The sequence below is a fragment of the Anomaloglossus baeobatrachus genome, chromosome 9 (assembly GCF_048569485.1).
Source record: "Anomaloglossus baeobatrachus isolate aAnoBae1 chromosome 9, aAnoBae1.hap1, whole genome shotgun sequence".
Lineage (NCBI taxonomy): Eukaryota > Metazoa > Chordata > Amphibia > Anura > Aromobatidae > Anomaloglossus > Anomaloglossus baeobatrachus.
The window spans coordinates 165095770-165108803 of record NC_134361.1 but is presented as its reverse complement, the minus strand read 5'-3'; the positions used below and the strand labels follow the sequence as shown (position 1 = coordinate 165108803).

The following is a 13034-nucleotide window of genomic DNA, read 5'->3' as shown; positions in this document are numbered from 1 at the left end:
GATCTAGATAAGACAGAGAACTGCAGCACGGGACATAGCCGAGTTGGTCAGGTTGAGTGGTGATGAGTTTGCTATTTGGATGAATAAAGAAAGTCAAAAGTGTGAAAGATAAAAAACAAAAGGAGGAAGTGTGAAAAGTGAATGGGCCAAATTGAGGTGCATATGAAGACGTATGCTTTCTTCCAATTCATTAAACCGGGCTAATATGAATCAGGTGAATTGAGTTCTGCTTTTGGAAACTGGGTTAAGAAGGGGTGCACCGGTCCTGGAGGTACTGCAATACCAGGTCAATGCGTGGAGTGGACAGAGCAAGCTCTTTTTCCATCTCCCTGTTCTAAAAATCCATTTAATATATGGTCCCCAGATAGGGGACGTATCAGATATTAAACTGATAAGAACAGATACTACACTTGATCTTAGCCAAAAGGCCGAGAAGCGATAACCAGAATTGGTTTGGGCCTCGAGTGGCACCCTGGCCTATGCCGGACACATCTTAGGGAGAGAGAGCGAGAGGGAGACAAACCCACGCCTACAGAAGACATTTTGTCACCCAAGCCAACCCTTGAAAAGGCTGCTTTGCAGAGCAAAAACAAGAAGAATGGTGCGTTTTGCAGCCGCCGCCCCCCACTGCAATGAATCTGAATAACTCCTCCTTTAGGGCGCAAGCAACTCCCCTCCCCCTTGCAGTCTTTCCAATTCACGATACAAAAAGACGGACAGGACAGGTTGCCTGACTTTCCGTCACTGCCACCCTTTGCCATCCTTACCCGTAGAAAGCCCTTTCATCATCCCCAAACCCTAATCTTTTCCCTTTCCTTCCCAGCCCCCAAACCCTGCCCTCTGTACCCTTCTCACCACCCGCATCCCTTCTCCTGTCATCCCCCTACCACCCGGGAAAAAAAGAGCTTGCCCCCTCCTTACACTAGCCCACCCTCCCACCCAAAGAACAACTTCTGCTGCGCAGCTTGTTTTCTAGGCAGCAGCGCTATTGTGATGTCAGCGGGGGCATTGTGACAAGCCGCCAGTGTTCCGTCTCTTCATGTTGTGCACAGTTCAAACGGAAAATACATCAACAGGCAGACTACAGAAAAACTTACTATCAAAGGTTAGAGGGGGGCTTTCTCAGAGGGCTTTTTACAGTTTTTCTATTCCCAATTAGCCGTTTAAGTGTACTTATTGAAAGTAGTAATTCTTTCATAGGCCGCCCTTTCTTAGTATTTGACGTTCCTTATATTGCGGTATGAGGCTTTGCAGCAGGTTGCAAACATTCATCACCCATGACTGTCCCCAATTGAGCTCAGAAGCTCAATGTCTATCATGACCTCTCTTTTAGAATGTCCAAGAGCAAGCAAACTATTCCTCCAGGAGAGGGCGCCAACAGACTACTAAAGAGATCATCATTACTCAAAGAAAACCCCAAAAACCAATGCATGATAGGAATAAACAGGTAACTTTCTTTGGAGTGGAAGCGGAGAGATCGCACCAGATGCCAATTCTAGATCTTATCACACCTGTGGTCACTGCAGCAGCAGGTGAATCCACTTTGTCCAAAAGGGATCTATTCCATTCAATTGCAAATGATCTAGATAAGACAGAGAACTGCAGCACGGGACATAGCCGAGTTGGTCAGGTTGAGTGGTGATGAGTTTGCTATTTGGATGAATAAAGAAAGTCAAAAGTGTGAAAGATAAAAAACAAAAGGAGGAAGTGTGAAAAGTGAATGGGCCAAATTGAGGTGCATATGAAGACGTATGCTTTCTTCCAATTCATTAAACCGGGCTAATATGAATCAGGTGAATTGAGTTCTGCTTTTGGAAACTGGGTTAAGAAGGGGTGCACCGGTCCTGGAGGTACTGCAATACCAGGTCAATGCGTGGAGTGGACAGAGCAAGCTCTTTTTCCATCTCCCTGTTCTAAAAATCCATTTAATATATGGTCCCCAGATAGGGGACGTATCAGATATTAAACTGATAAGAACAGATTTTTGATTTAATGAAGCTTTCCAAAGCACCGCAAAAAATGCATGACCGAAGTCACACCAAAAACAGTGCAAAGGCTAGGATTCGTGTGGACCCCTCCGTGAGGAGAGGGTCCCCAAAAATCAACCCCGTCCCTCCGAGCCAGAAGGCCACAGCAAGGGTCAGGGATCTTCGGTGCTCCCCCAAGCCGAAGCCTGGTTGAGCCTTGTCGTTGCTCCCAGCGTCCACCCAGGCATCTTACCCAAGTGGAGTAGAGAGCTACTAGTTGTTGGTTTCGCAGCCGAAACTGCCCGGACCGTCAACCGGTGTTGGTTTCTCAGCCCAAGGCTAACCGGACCTCCAACCGGGTGTTGGTTTCTCAGCTGAAGCTGACCCGGACCTCCAACCGGGTGTTGGTTTCTCAGCCGTAGCTGACCCAGACCTCCAACCGGGTGTTGGTTTCTCAGCCGAAGCTGACCCGGACCTCCAACCGGGTGTTGGTTTCTCAGCCCAAAGCTGAACGGACCTCCGACCATGATTATAAAAATTTCCCTTCCTAGCCAGAAGGCCGGGATAGAGCAATATGCTCAGAAAGTATGAAAGGGCAAGGTACGGTGTGCTACAGAGCCCAAGGCTCGCCGGGGTCCCAAGCCAGCAAGCTCAGACTCACTCCAGGGTCGTCAGTCCTGGGGCACATTGCACCATAGCCCCCACACTTACTCAGTCTAATAGCCTCGATCCTGGTAGGGCCATGTTTTCCTCTAGATGAATATACTATACATCAAGAGTACTAGCAAGCGCAACCTTCCAGTGTGCATTGCATCTGCCGAGCCTCACAGATACTACACTTGATCTTAGCCAAAAGGCCGAGAAGCGATAACCAGAATTGGTTTGGGCCTCGAGTGGCACCCTGGCCTATGCCGGACACATCTTAGGGAGAGAGAGCGAGAGGGAGACAAACCCACGCCTACAGAAGACATTTTGTCACCCAAGCCAACCCTTGAAAAGGCTGCTTTGCAGAGCAAAAACAAGAAGAATGGTGCGTTTTGCAGCCGCCGCCCCCCACTGCAATGAATCTGAATAACTCCTCCTTTAGGGCGCAAGCAACTCCCCTCCCCCTTGCAGTCTTTCCAATTCACGATACAAAAAGACGGACAGGACAGGTTGCCTGACTTTCCGTCACTGCCACCCTTTGCCATCCTTACCCGTAGAAAGCCCTTTCATCATCCCCAAACCCTAATCTTTTCCCTTTCCTTCCCAGCCCCCAAACCCTGCCCTCTGTACCCTTCTCACCACCCGCATCCCTTCTCCTGTCATCCCCCTACCACCCGGGAAAAAAAGAGCTTGCCCCCTCCTTACACTAGCCCACCCTCCCACCCAAAGAACAACTTCTGCTGCGCAGCTTGTTTTCTAGGCAGCAGCGCTATTGTGATGTCAGCGGGGGCATTGTGACAAGCCGCCAGTGTTCCGTCTCTTCATGTTGTGCACAGTTCAAACGGAAAATACATCAACAGGCAGACTACAGAAAAACTTACTATCAAAGGTTAGAGGGGGGCTTTCTCAGAGGGCTTTTTACAGTTTTTCTATTCCCAATTAGCCGTTTAAGTGTACTTATTGAAAGTAGTAATTCTTTCATAGGCCGCCCTTTCTTAGTATTTGACGTTCCTTATATTGCGGTATGAGGCTTTGCAGCAGGTTGCAAACATTCATCACCCATGACTGTCCCCAATTGAGCTCAGAAGCTCAATGTCTATCATGACCTCTCTTTTAGAATGTCCAAGAGCAAGCAAACTATTCCTCCAGGAGAGGGCGCCAACAGACTACTAAAGAGATCATCATTACTCAAAGAAAACCCCAAAAACCAATGCATGATAGGAATAAACAGGTAACTTTCTTTGGAGTGGAAGCGGAGAGATCGCACCAGATGCCAATTCTAGATCTTATCACACCTGTGGTCACTGCAGCAGCAGGTGAATCCACTTTGTCCAAAAGGGATCTATTCCATTCAATTGCAAATGATCTAGATAAGACAGAGAACTGCAGCACGGGACATAGCCGAGTTGGTCAGGTTGAGTGGTGATGAGTTTGCTATTTGGATGAATAAAGAAAGTCAAAAGTGTGAAAGATAAAAAACAAAAGGAGGAAGTGTGAAAAGTGAATGGGCCAAATTGAGGTGCATATGAAGACGTATGCTTTCTTCCAATTCATTAAACCGGGCTAATATGAATCAGGTGAATTGAGTTTTGCTTTTGGAAACTGGGTTAAGAAGGGGTGCACCGGTCCTGGAGGTACTGCAATACCAGGTCAATGCGTGGAGTGGACAGAGCAAGCTCTTTTTCCATCTCCCTGTTCTAAAAATCCATTTAATATATGGTCCCCAGATAGGGGACGTATCAGATATTAAACTGATAAGAACAGATGAGATTTCATCCGCAATTTTCAGAATCAAGGTAGCCCCGAAGGCCAGCAGGCCACCACACAAAAGCGCAGTGCCTGGGTGATCGCCTCCCGAGCCCAGGAACCACCAGCCACAAGGGGACGTAAGCACCAAAAGGCGCAACAATCCCCGAGGCCGGCGGTTGTGCAAGCCCGGGCCCCTCCCAGCCAAGACCAAGGCAAACCCAATGAAGGGACTACACTTGATCTTAGCCAAAAGGCCGAGAAGCGATAACCAGAATTGTTTTGGGCCTCGAGTGGCACCCTGGCCTATGCCGGACACATCTTAGGGAGAGAGAGCGAGAGGGAGACAAACCCACGCCTACAGAAGACATTTTGTCACCCAAGCCAACCCTTGAAAAGGCTGCTTTGCAGAGCAAAAACAAGAAGAATGGTGCGTTTTGCAGCCGCCGCCCCCCACTGCAATGAATCTGAATAACTCCTCCTTTAGGGCGCAAGCAACTCCCCTCCCCCTTGCAGTCTTTCCAATTCACGATACAAAAAGACGGACAGGACAGGTTGCCTGACTTTCCGTCACTGCCACCCTTTGCCATCCTTACCCGTAGAAAGCCCTTTCATCATCCCCAAACCCTAATCTTTTCCCTTTCCTTCCCAGCCCCCAAACCCTGCCCTCTGTACCCTTCTCACCACCCGCATCCCTTCTCCTGTCATCCCCCTACCACCCGGGAAAAAAAGAGCTTGCCCCCTCCTTACACTAGCCCACCCTCCCACCCAAAGAACAACTTCTGCTGCGCAGCTTGTTTTCTAGGCAGCAGCGCTATTGTGATGTCAGCGGGGGCATTGTGACAAGCCGCCAGTGTTCCGTCTCTTCATGTTGTGCACAGTTCAAACGGAAAATACATCAACAGGCAGACTACAGAAAAACTTACTATCAAAGGTTAGAGGGGGGCTTTCTCAGAGGGCTTTTTACAGTTTTTCTATTCCCAATTAGCCGTTTAAGTGTACTTATTGAAAGTAGTAATTCTTTCATAGGCCGCCCTTTCTTAGTATTTGACGTTCCTTATATTGCGGTATGAGGCTTTGCAGCAGGTTGCAAACATTCATCACCCATGACTGTCCCCAATTGAGCTCAGAAGCTCAATGTCTATCATGACCTCTCTTTTAGAATGTCCAAGAGCAAGCAAACTATTCCTCCAGGAGAGGGCGCCAACAGACTACTAAAGAGATCATCATTACTCAAAGAAAACCCCAAAAACCAATGCATGATAGGAATAAACAGGTAACTTTCTTTGGAGTGGAAGCGGAGAGATCGCACCAGATGCCAATTCTAGATCTTATCACACCTGTGGTCACTGCAGCAGCAGGTGAATCCACTTTGTCCAAAAGGGATCTATTCCATTCAATTGCAAATGATCTAGATAAGACAGAGAACTGCAGCACGAGACATAGCCGAGTTGGTCAGGTTGAGTGGTGATGAGTTTGCTATTTGGATGAATAAAGAAAGTCAAAAGTGTGAAAGATAAAAAACAAAAGGAGGAAGTGTGAAAAGTGAATGGGCCAAATTGAGGTGCATATGAAGACGTATGCTTTCTTCCAATTCATTAAACCGGGCTAATATGAATCAGGTGAATTGAGTTCTGCTTTTGGAAACTGGGTTAAGAAGGGGTGCACCGGTCCTGGAGGTACTGCAATACCAGGTCAATGCGTGGAGTGGACAGAGCAAGCTCTTTTTCCATCTCCCTGTTCTAAAAATCCATTTAATATATGGTCCCCAGATAGGGGACGTATCAGATATTAAACTGATAAGAACAGATACTACACTTGATCTTAGCCAAAAGGCCGAGAAGCGATAACCAGAATTGGTTTGGGCCTCGAGTGGCACCCTGGCCTATGCCGGACACATCTTAGGGAGAGAGAGCGAGAGGGAGACAAACCCACGCCTACAGAAGACATTTTGTCACCCAAGCCAACCCTTGAAAAGGCTGCTTTGCAGAGCAAAAACAAGAAGAATGGTGCGTTTTGCAGCCGCCGCCCCCCACTGCAATGAATCTGAATAACTCCTCCTTTAGGGCGCAAGCAACTCCCCTCCCCCTTGCAGTCTTTCCAATTCACGATACAAAAAGACGGACAGGACAGGTTGCCTGACTTTCCGTCACTGCCACCCTTTGCCATCCTTACCCGTAGAAAGCCCTTTCATCATCCCCAAACCCTAATCTTTTCCCTTTCCTTCCCAGCCCCCAAACCCTGCCCTCTGTACCCTTCTCACCACCCGCATCCCTTCTCCTGTCATCCCCCTACCACCCGGGAAAAAAAGAGCTTGCCCCCTCCTTACACTAGCCCACCCTCCCACCCAAAGAACAACTTCTGCTGCGCAGCTTGTTTTCTAGGCAGCAGCGCTATTGTGATGTCAGCGGGGGCATTGTGACAAGCCGCCAGTGTTCCGTCTCTTCATGTTGTGCACAGTTCAAACGGAAAATACATCAACAGGCAGACTACAGAAAAACTTACTATCAAAGGTTAGAGGGGGGCTTTCTCAGAGGGCTTTTTACAGTTTTTTTATTCCCAATTAGCCGTTTAAGTGTACTTATTGAAAGTAGTAATTCTTTCATAGGCCGCCCTTTCTTAGTATTTGACGTTCCTTATATTGCGGTATGAGGCTTTGCAGCAGGTTGCAAACATTCATCACCCATGACTGTCCCCAATTGAGCTCAGAAGCTCAATGTCTATCATGACCTCTCTTTTAGAATGTCCAAGAGCAAGCAAACTATTCCTCCAGGAGAGGGCGCCAACAGACTACTAAAGAGATCATCATTACTCAAAGAAAACCCCAAAAACCAATGCATGATAGGAATAAACAGGTAACTTTCTTTGGAGTGGAAGCGGAGAGATCGCACCAGATGCCAATTCTAGATCTTATCACACCTGTGGTCACTGCAGCAGCAGGTGAATCCACTTTGTCCAAAAGGGATCTATTCCATTCAATTGCAAATGATCTAGATAAGACAGAGAACTGCAGCACGGGACATAGCCGAGTTGGTCAGGTTGAGTGGTGATGAGTTTGCTATTTGGATGAATAAAGAAAGTCAAAAGTGTGAAAGATAAAAAACAAAAGGAGGAAGTGTGAAAAGTGAATGGGCCAAATTGAGGTGCATATGAAGACGTATGCTTTCTTCCAATTCATTAAACCGGGCTAATATGAATCAGGTGAATTGAGTTCTGCTTTTGGAAACTGGGTTAAGAAGGGGTGCACCGGTCCTGGAGGTACTGCAATACCAGGTCAATGCGTGGAGTGGACAGAGCAAGCTCTTTTTCCATCTCCCTGTTCTAAAAATCCATTTAATATATGGTCCCCAGATAGGGGACGTATCAGATATTAAACTGATAAGAACAGATACTACACTTGATCTTAGCCAAAAGGCCGAGAAGCGATAACCAGAATTGGTTTGGGCCTCGAGTGGCACCCTGGCCTATGCCGGACACATCTTAGGGAGAGAGAGCGAGAGGGAGACAAACCCACGCCTACAGAAGACATTTTGTCACCCAAGCCAACCCTTGAAAAGGCTGCTTTGCAGAGCAAAAACAAGAAGAATGGTGCGTTTTGCAGCCGCCGCCCCCCACTGCAATGAATCTGAATAACTCCTCCTTTAGGGCGCAAGCAACTCCCCTCCCCCTTGCAGTCTTTCCAATTCACGATACAAAAAGACGGACAGGACAGGTTGCCTGACTTTCCGTCACTGCCACCCTTTGCCATCCTTACCCGTAGAAAGCCCTTTCATCATCCCCAAACCCTAATCTTTTCCCTTTCCTTCCCAGCCCCCAAACCCTGCCCTCTGTACCCTTCTCACCACCCGCATCCCTTCTCCTGTCATCCCCCTACCACCCGGGAAAAAAAGAGCTTGCCCCCTCCTTACACTAGCCCACCCTCCCACCCAAAGAACAACTTCTGCTGCGCAGCTTGTTTTCTAGGCAGCAGCGCTATTGTGATGTCAGCGGGGGCATTGTGACAAGCCGCCAGTGTTCCGTCTCTTCATGTTGTGCACAGTTCAAACGGAAAATACATCAACAGGCAGACTACAGAAAAACTTACTATCAAAGGTTAGAGGGGGGCTTTCTCAGAGGGCTTTTTACAGTTTTTCTATTCCCAATTAGCCGTTTAAGTGTACTTATTGAAAGTAGTAATTCTTTCATAGGCCGCCCTTTCTTAGTATTTGACGTTCCTTATATTGCGGTATGAGGCTTTGCAGCAGGTTGCAAACATTCATCACCCATGACTGTCCCCAATTGAGCTCAGAAGCTCAATGTCTATCATGACCTCTCTTTTAGAATGTCCAAGAGCAAGCAAACTATTCCTCCAGGAGAGGGCGCCAACAGACTACTAAAGAGATCATCATTACTCAAAGAAAACCCCAAAAACCAATGCATGATAGGAATAAACAGGTAACTTTCTTCGGAGTGGAAGCGGAGAGATCGCACCAGATGCCAATTCTAGATCTTATCACACCTGTGGTCACTGCAGCAGCAGGTGAATCCACTTTGTCCAAAAGGGATCTATTCCATTCAATTGCAAATGATCTAGATAAGACAGAGAACTGCAGCACGGGACATAGCCGAGTTGGTCAGGTTGAGTGGTGATGAGTTTGCTATTTGGATGAATAAAGAAAGTCAAAAGTGTGAAAGATAAAAAACAAAAGGAGGAAGTGTGAAAAGTGAATGGGCCAAATTGAGGTGCATATGAAGACGTATGCTTTCTTCCAATTCATTAAACCGGGCTAATATGAATCAGGTGAATTGAGTTCTGCTTTTGGAAACTGGGTTAAGAAGGGGTGCACCGGTCCTGGAGGTACTGCAATACCAGGTCAATGCGTGGAGTGGACAGAGCAAGCTCTTTTTCCATCTCCCTGTTCTAAAAATCCATTTAATATATGGTCCCCAGATAGGGGACGTATCAGATATTAAACTGATAAGAACAGATTTTGATTTAATGAAGCTTTCCAAAGCACCACAAAAAATGCATGACCGAAGTCACACCAAAAACAGTGCAAAGGCTAGGATTCGTGTGGACCCCACCGTGAGGAGAGGGTCCCCAAAAATCAACCCCGTCCCTCCGAGCCAGAAGGCCACAGCAAGGGTCAGGGATCTTCGGTGCTCCCCCAAGCCGAAGCCTGGTTGAGCCTTGTCGTTGCTCCCAGCGTCCACCCAGGCATCTTACCCAAGTGGAGTAGAGAGCTACTAGTTGTTGGTTTCGCAGCCGAAACTGCCCGGACCGTCAACCGGTGTTGGTTTCTCAGCCCAAGGCTAACCGGACCTTCAACCGGGTGTTGGTTTCTCAGCCAAAGCTGACCCAGACCTCCAACCGGGTGTTGGTTTCTCAGCCGAAGCTGACCCAGACCTCCAACCGGGTGTTAGTTTCTCAGCCCAAAGCTGACCAGACCTCCGACCGGGATTATAAAAATTTCCCTTCCTAGCCAGAAGGCCGGGATAGGGTAATATGCTCAAAAAGTATGAAAAGGCAAGGTACGGTGTGCTACAGAGCCCAAGGCTTGCCGGGGTCCCAAGCCAGCAAGCTCAGACTCACTCCAGGGTCGTCAGTCCTGGGGCACATTGTACCATAGCCCCCCACCCTTACTCAGTCTAATAGCCTCGATCCTGGTAGGGCCATGTTTTCCTCTAGATGAATATACTATCCACCCAGAGTACTAGCAAGCGCAACCTTCCAGTGTGCATTGTATCATTGTACTAAGGTGGCCTGGAGCTTAAACCACCTCTTCGAACAACACTACACTTGATCTTAGCCAAAAGGCCGAGAAGCGATAACAGATACTACACTTGATCTTAGCCAAAAGGCCGAGAAGCGATAACCAGAATTGGTTTGGGCCTCGAGTGGCACCCTGGCCTATGCCGGACACATCTTAGGGAGAGAGAGCGAGAGGGAGACAAACCCACGCCTACAGAAGACATTTTGTCACCCAAGCCAACCCTTGAAAAGGCTGCTTTGCAGAGCAAAAACAAGAAGAATGGTGCGTTTTGCAGCCGCCGCCCCCCACTGCAATGAATCTGAATAACTCCTCCTTTAGGGCGCAAGCAACTCCCCTCCCCCTTGCAGTCTTTCCAATTCACGATACAAAAAGACGGACAGGACAGGTTGCCTGACTTTCCGTCACTGCCACCCTTTGCCATCCTTACCCGTAGAAAGCCCTTTCATCATCCCCAAACCCTAATCTTTTCCCTTTCCTTCCCAGCCCCCAAACCCTGCCCTCTGTACCCTTCTCACCACCCGCATCCCTTCTCCTGTCATCCCCCTACCACCCGGGAAAAAAAGAGCTTGCCCCCTCCTTACACTAGCCCACCCTCCCACCCAAAGAACAACTTCTGCTGCGCAGCTTGTTTTCTAGGCAGCAGCGCTATTGTGATGTCAGCGGGGGCATTGTGACAAGCCGCCAGTGTTCCGTCTCTTCATGTTGTGCACAGTTCAAACGGAAAATACATCAACAGGCAGACTACAGAAAAACTTACTATCAAAGGTTAGAGGGGGGCTTTCTCAGAGGGCTTTTTACAGTTTTTCTATTCCCAATTAGCCGTTTAAGTGTACTTATTGAAAGTAGTAATTCTTTCATAGGCCGCCCTTTCTTAGTATTTGACGTTCCTTATATTGCGGTATGAGGCTTTGCAGCAGGTTGCAAACATTCATCACCCATGACTGTCCCCAATTGAGCTCAGAAGCTCAATGTCTATCATGACCTCTCTTTTAGAATGTCCAAGAGCAAGCAAACTATTCCTCCAGGAGAGGGCGCCAACAGACTACTAAAGAGATCATCATTACTCAAAGAAAACCCCAAAAACCAATGCATGATAGGAATAAACAGGTAACTTTCTTTGGAGTGGAAGCGGAGAGATCGCACCAGATGCCAATTCTAGATCTTATCACACCTGTGGTCACTGCAGCAGCAGGTGAATCCACTTTGTCCAAAAGGGATCTATTCCATTCAATTGCAAATGATCTAGATAAGACAGAGAACTGCAGCACGGGACATAGCCGAGTTGGTCAGGTTGAGTGGTGATGAGTTTGCTATTTGGATGAATAAAGAAAGTCAAAAGTGTGAAAGATAAAAAACAAAAGGAGGAAGTGTGAAAAGTGAATGGGCCAAATTGAGGTGCATATGAAGACGTATGCTTTCTTCCAATTCATTAAACCGGGCTAATATGAATCAGGTGAATTGAGTTCTGCTTTTGGAAACTGGGTTAAGAAGGGGTGCACCGGTCCTGGAGGTACTGCAATACCAGGTCAATGCGTGGAGTGGACAGAGCAAGCTCTTTTTCCATCTCCCTGTTCTAAAAATCCATTTAATATATGGTCCCCAGATAGGGGACGTATCAGATATTAAACTGATAAGAACAGATACTACACTTGATCTTAGCCAAAAGGCCGAGAAGCGATAACCAGAATTGGTTTGGGCCTCGAGTGGCACCCTGGCCTATGCCGGACACATCTTAGGGAGAGAGAGCGAGAGGGAGACAAACCCACGCCTACAGAAGACATTTTGTCACCCAAGCCAACCCTTGAAAAGGCTGCTTTGCAGAGCAAAAACAAGAAGAATGGTGCGTTTTGCAGCCGCCGCCCCCCACTGCAATGAATCTGAATAACTCCTCCTTTAGGGCGCAAGCAACTCCCCTCCCCCTTGCAGTCTTTCCAATTCACGATACAAAAAGACGGACAGGACAGGTTGCCTGACTTTCCGTCACTGCCACCCTTTGCCATCCTTACCCGTAGAAAGCCCTTTCATCATCCCCAAACCCTAATCTTTTCCCTTTCCTTCCCAGCCCCCAAACCCTGCCCTCTGTACCCTTCTCACCACCCGCATCCCTTCTCCTGTCATCCCCCTACCACCCGGGAAAAAAGAGCTTGCCCCCTCCTTACACTAGCCCACCCTCCCACCCAAAGAACAACTTCTGCTGCGCAGCTTGTTTTCTAGGCAGCAGCGCTATTGTGATGTCAGCGGGGGCATTGTGACAAGCCGCCAGTGTTCCGTCTCTTCATGTTGTGCACAGTTCAAACGGAAAATACATCAACAGGCAGACTACAGAAAAACTTACTATCAAAGGTTAGAGGGGGGCTTTCTCAGAGGGCTTTTTACAGTTTTTCTATTCCCAATTAGCCGTTTAAGTGTACTTATTGAAAGTAGTAATTCTTTCATAGGCCGCCCTTTCTTAGTATTTGACGTTCCTTATATTGCGGTATGAGGCTTTGCAGCAGGTTGCAAACATTCATCACCCATGACTGTCCCCAATTGAGCTCAGAAGCTCAATGTCTATCATGACCTCTCTTTTAGAATGTCCAAGAGCAAGCAAACTATTCCTCCAGGAGAGGGCGCCAACAGACTACTAAAGAGATCATCATTACTCAAAGAAAACCCCAAAAACCAATGCATGATAGGAATAAACAGGTAACTTTCTTTGGAGTGGAAGCGGAGAGATCGCACCAGATGCCAATTCTAGATCTTATCACACCTGTGGTCACTGCAGCAGCAGGTGAATCCACTTTGTCCAAAAGGGATCTATTCCATTCAATTGCAAATGATCTAGATAAGACAGAGAACTGCAGCACGGGACATAGCCGAGTTGGTCAGGTTGAGTGGTGATGAGTTTGCTATTTGGATGAATAAAGAAAGTCAAAAGTGTGAA

The 13034-nt window shown here is 47.6% G+C and overlaps 7 non-coding genes and 2 pseudogenes across 7 annotated transcripts; all 9 read right to left on the bottom strand.

Annotated features, from left to right (window-relative positions):
* Positions 1-249: 249 nt before the first annotated feature.
* LOC142252701 (U2 spliceosomal RNA) lies at positions 250-440 on the bottom strand. The gene has a single exon (XR_012726070.1). It is a non-coding gene; the product is annotated as a U2 spliceosomal RNA (small nuclear RNA).
* A 1388-nt stretch (positions 441-1828) lies between these two features.
* Positions 1829-2021, bottom strand: LOC142253111 (U2 spliceosomal RNA). Its single transcript, XR_012726431.1, has one exon. It is a non-coding gene; the product is annotated as a U2 spliceosomal RNA (small nuclear RNA).
* Positions 2022-2709: 688 nt separating this feature from the next.
* Positions 2710-2836, bottom strand: LOC142253637 (U2 spliceosomal RNA; annotated as a pseudogene).
* Positions 2837-4224: 1388 nt separating this feature from the next.
* LOC142253387 (U2 spliceosomal RNA) lies at positions 4225-4408 on the bottom strand. Its single transcript, XR_012726680.1, has one exon. It is a non-coding gene; the product is annotated as a U2 spliceosomal RNA (small nuclear RNA).
* Positions 4409-6015: 1607 nt separating this feature from the next.
* Positions 6016-6206, bottom strand: LOC142252700 (U2 spliceosomal RNA). The gene has a single exon (XR_012726069.1). It is a non-coding gene; the product is annotated as a U2 spliceosomal RNA (small nuclear RNA).
* Positions 6207-7594: 1388 nt separating this feature from the next.
* LOC142252699 (U2 spliceosomal RNA) lies at positions 7595-7785 on the bottom strand. Its single transcript, XR_012726068.1, has one exon. It is a non-coding gene; the product is annotated as a U2 spliceosomal RNA (small nuclear RNA).
* Positions 7786-9173: 1388 nt separating this feature from the next.
* Positions 9174-9369, bottom strand: LOC142253206 (U2 spliceosomal RNA). Its single transcript, XR_012726518.1, has one exon. It is a non-coding gene; the product is annotated as a U2 spliceosomal RNA (small nuclear RNA).
* Positions 9370-10050: 681 nt separating this feature from the next.
* On the bottom strand, positions 10051-10211 carry LOC142253614 (U2 spliceosomal RNA; annotated as a pseudogene).
* Positions 10212-11599: 1388 nt separating this feature from the next.
* Positions 11600-11790, bottom strand: LOC142252698 (U2 spliceosomal RNA). Its single transcript, XR_012726067.1, has one exon. It is a non-coding gene; the product is annotated as a U2 spliceosomal RNA (small nuclear RNA).
* Positions 11791-13034: the final 1244 nt, after the last annotated feature.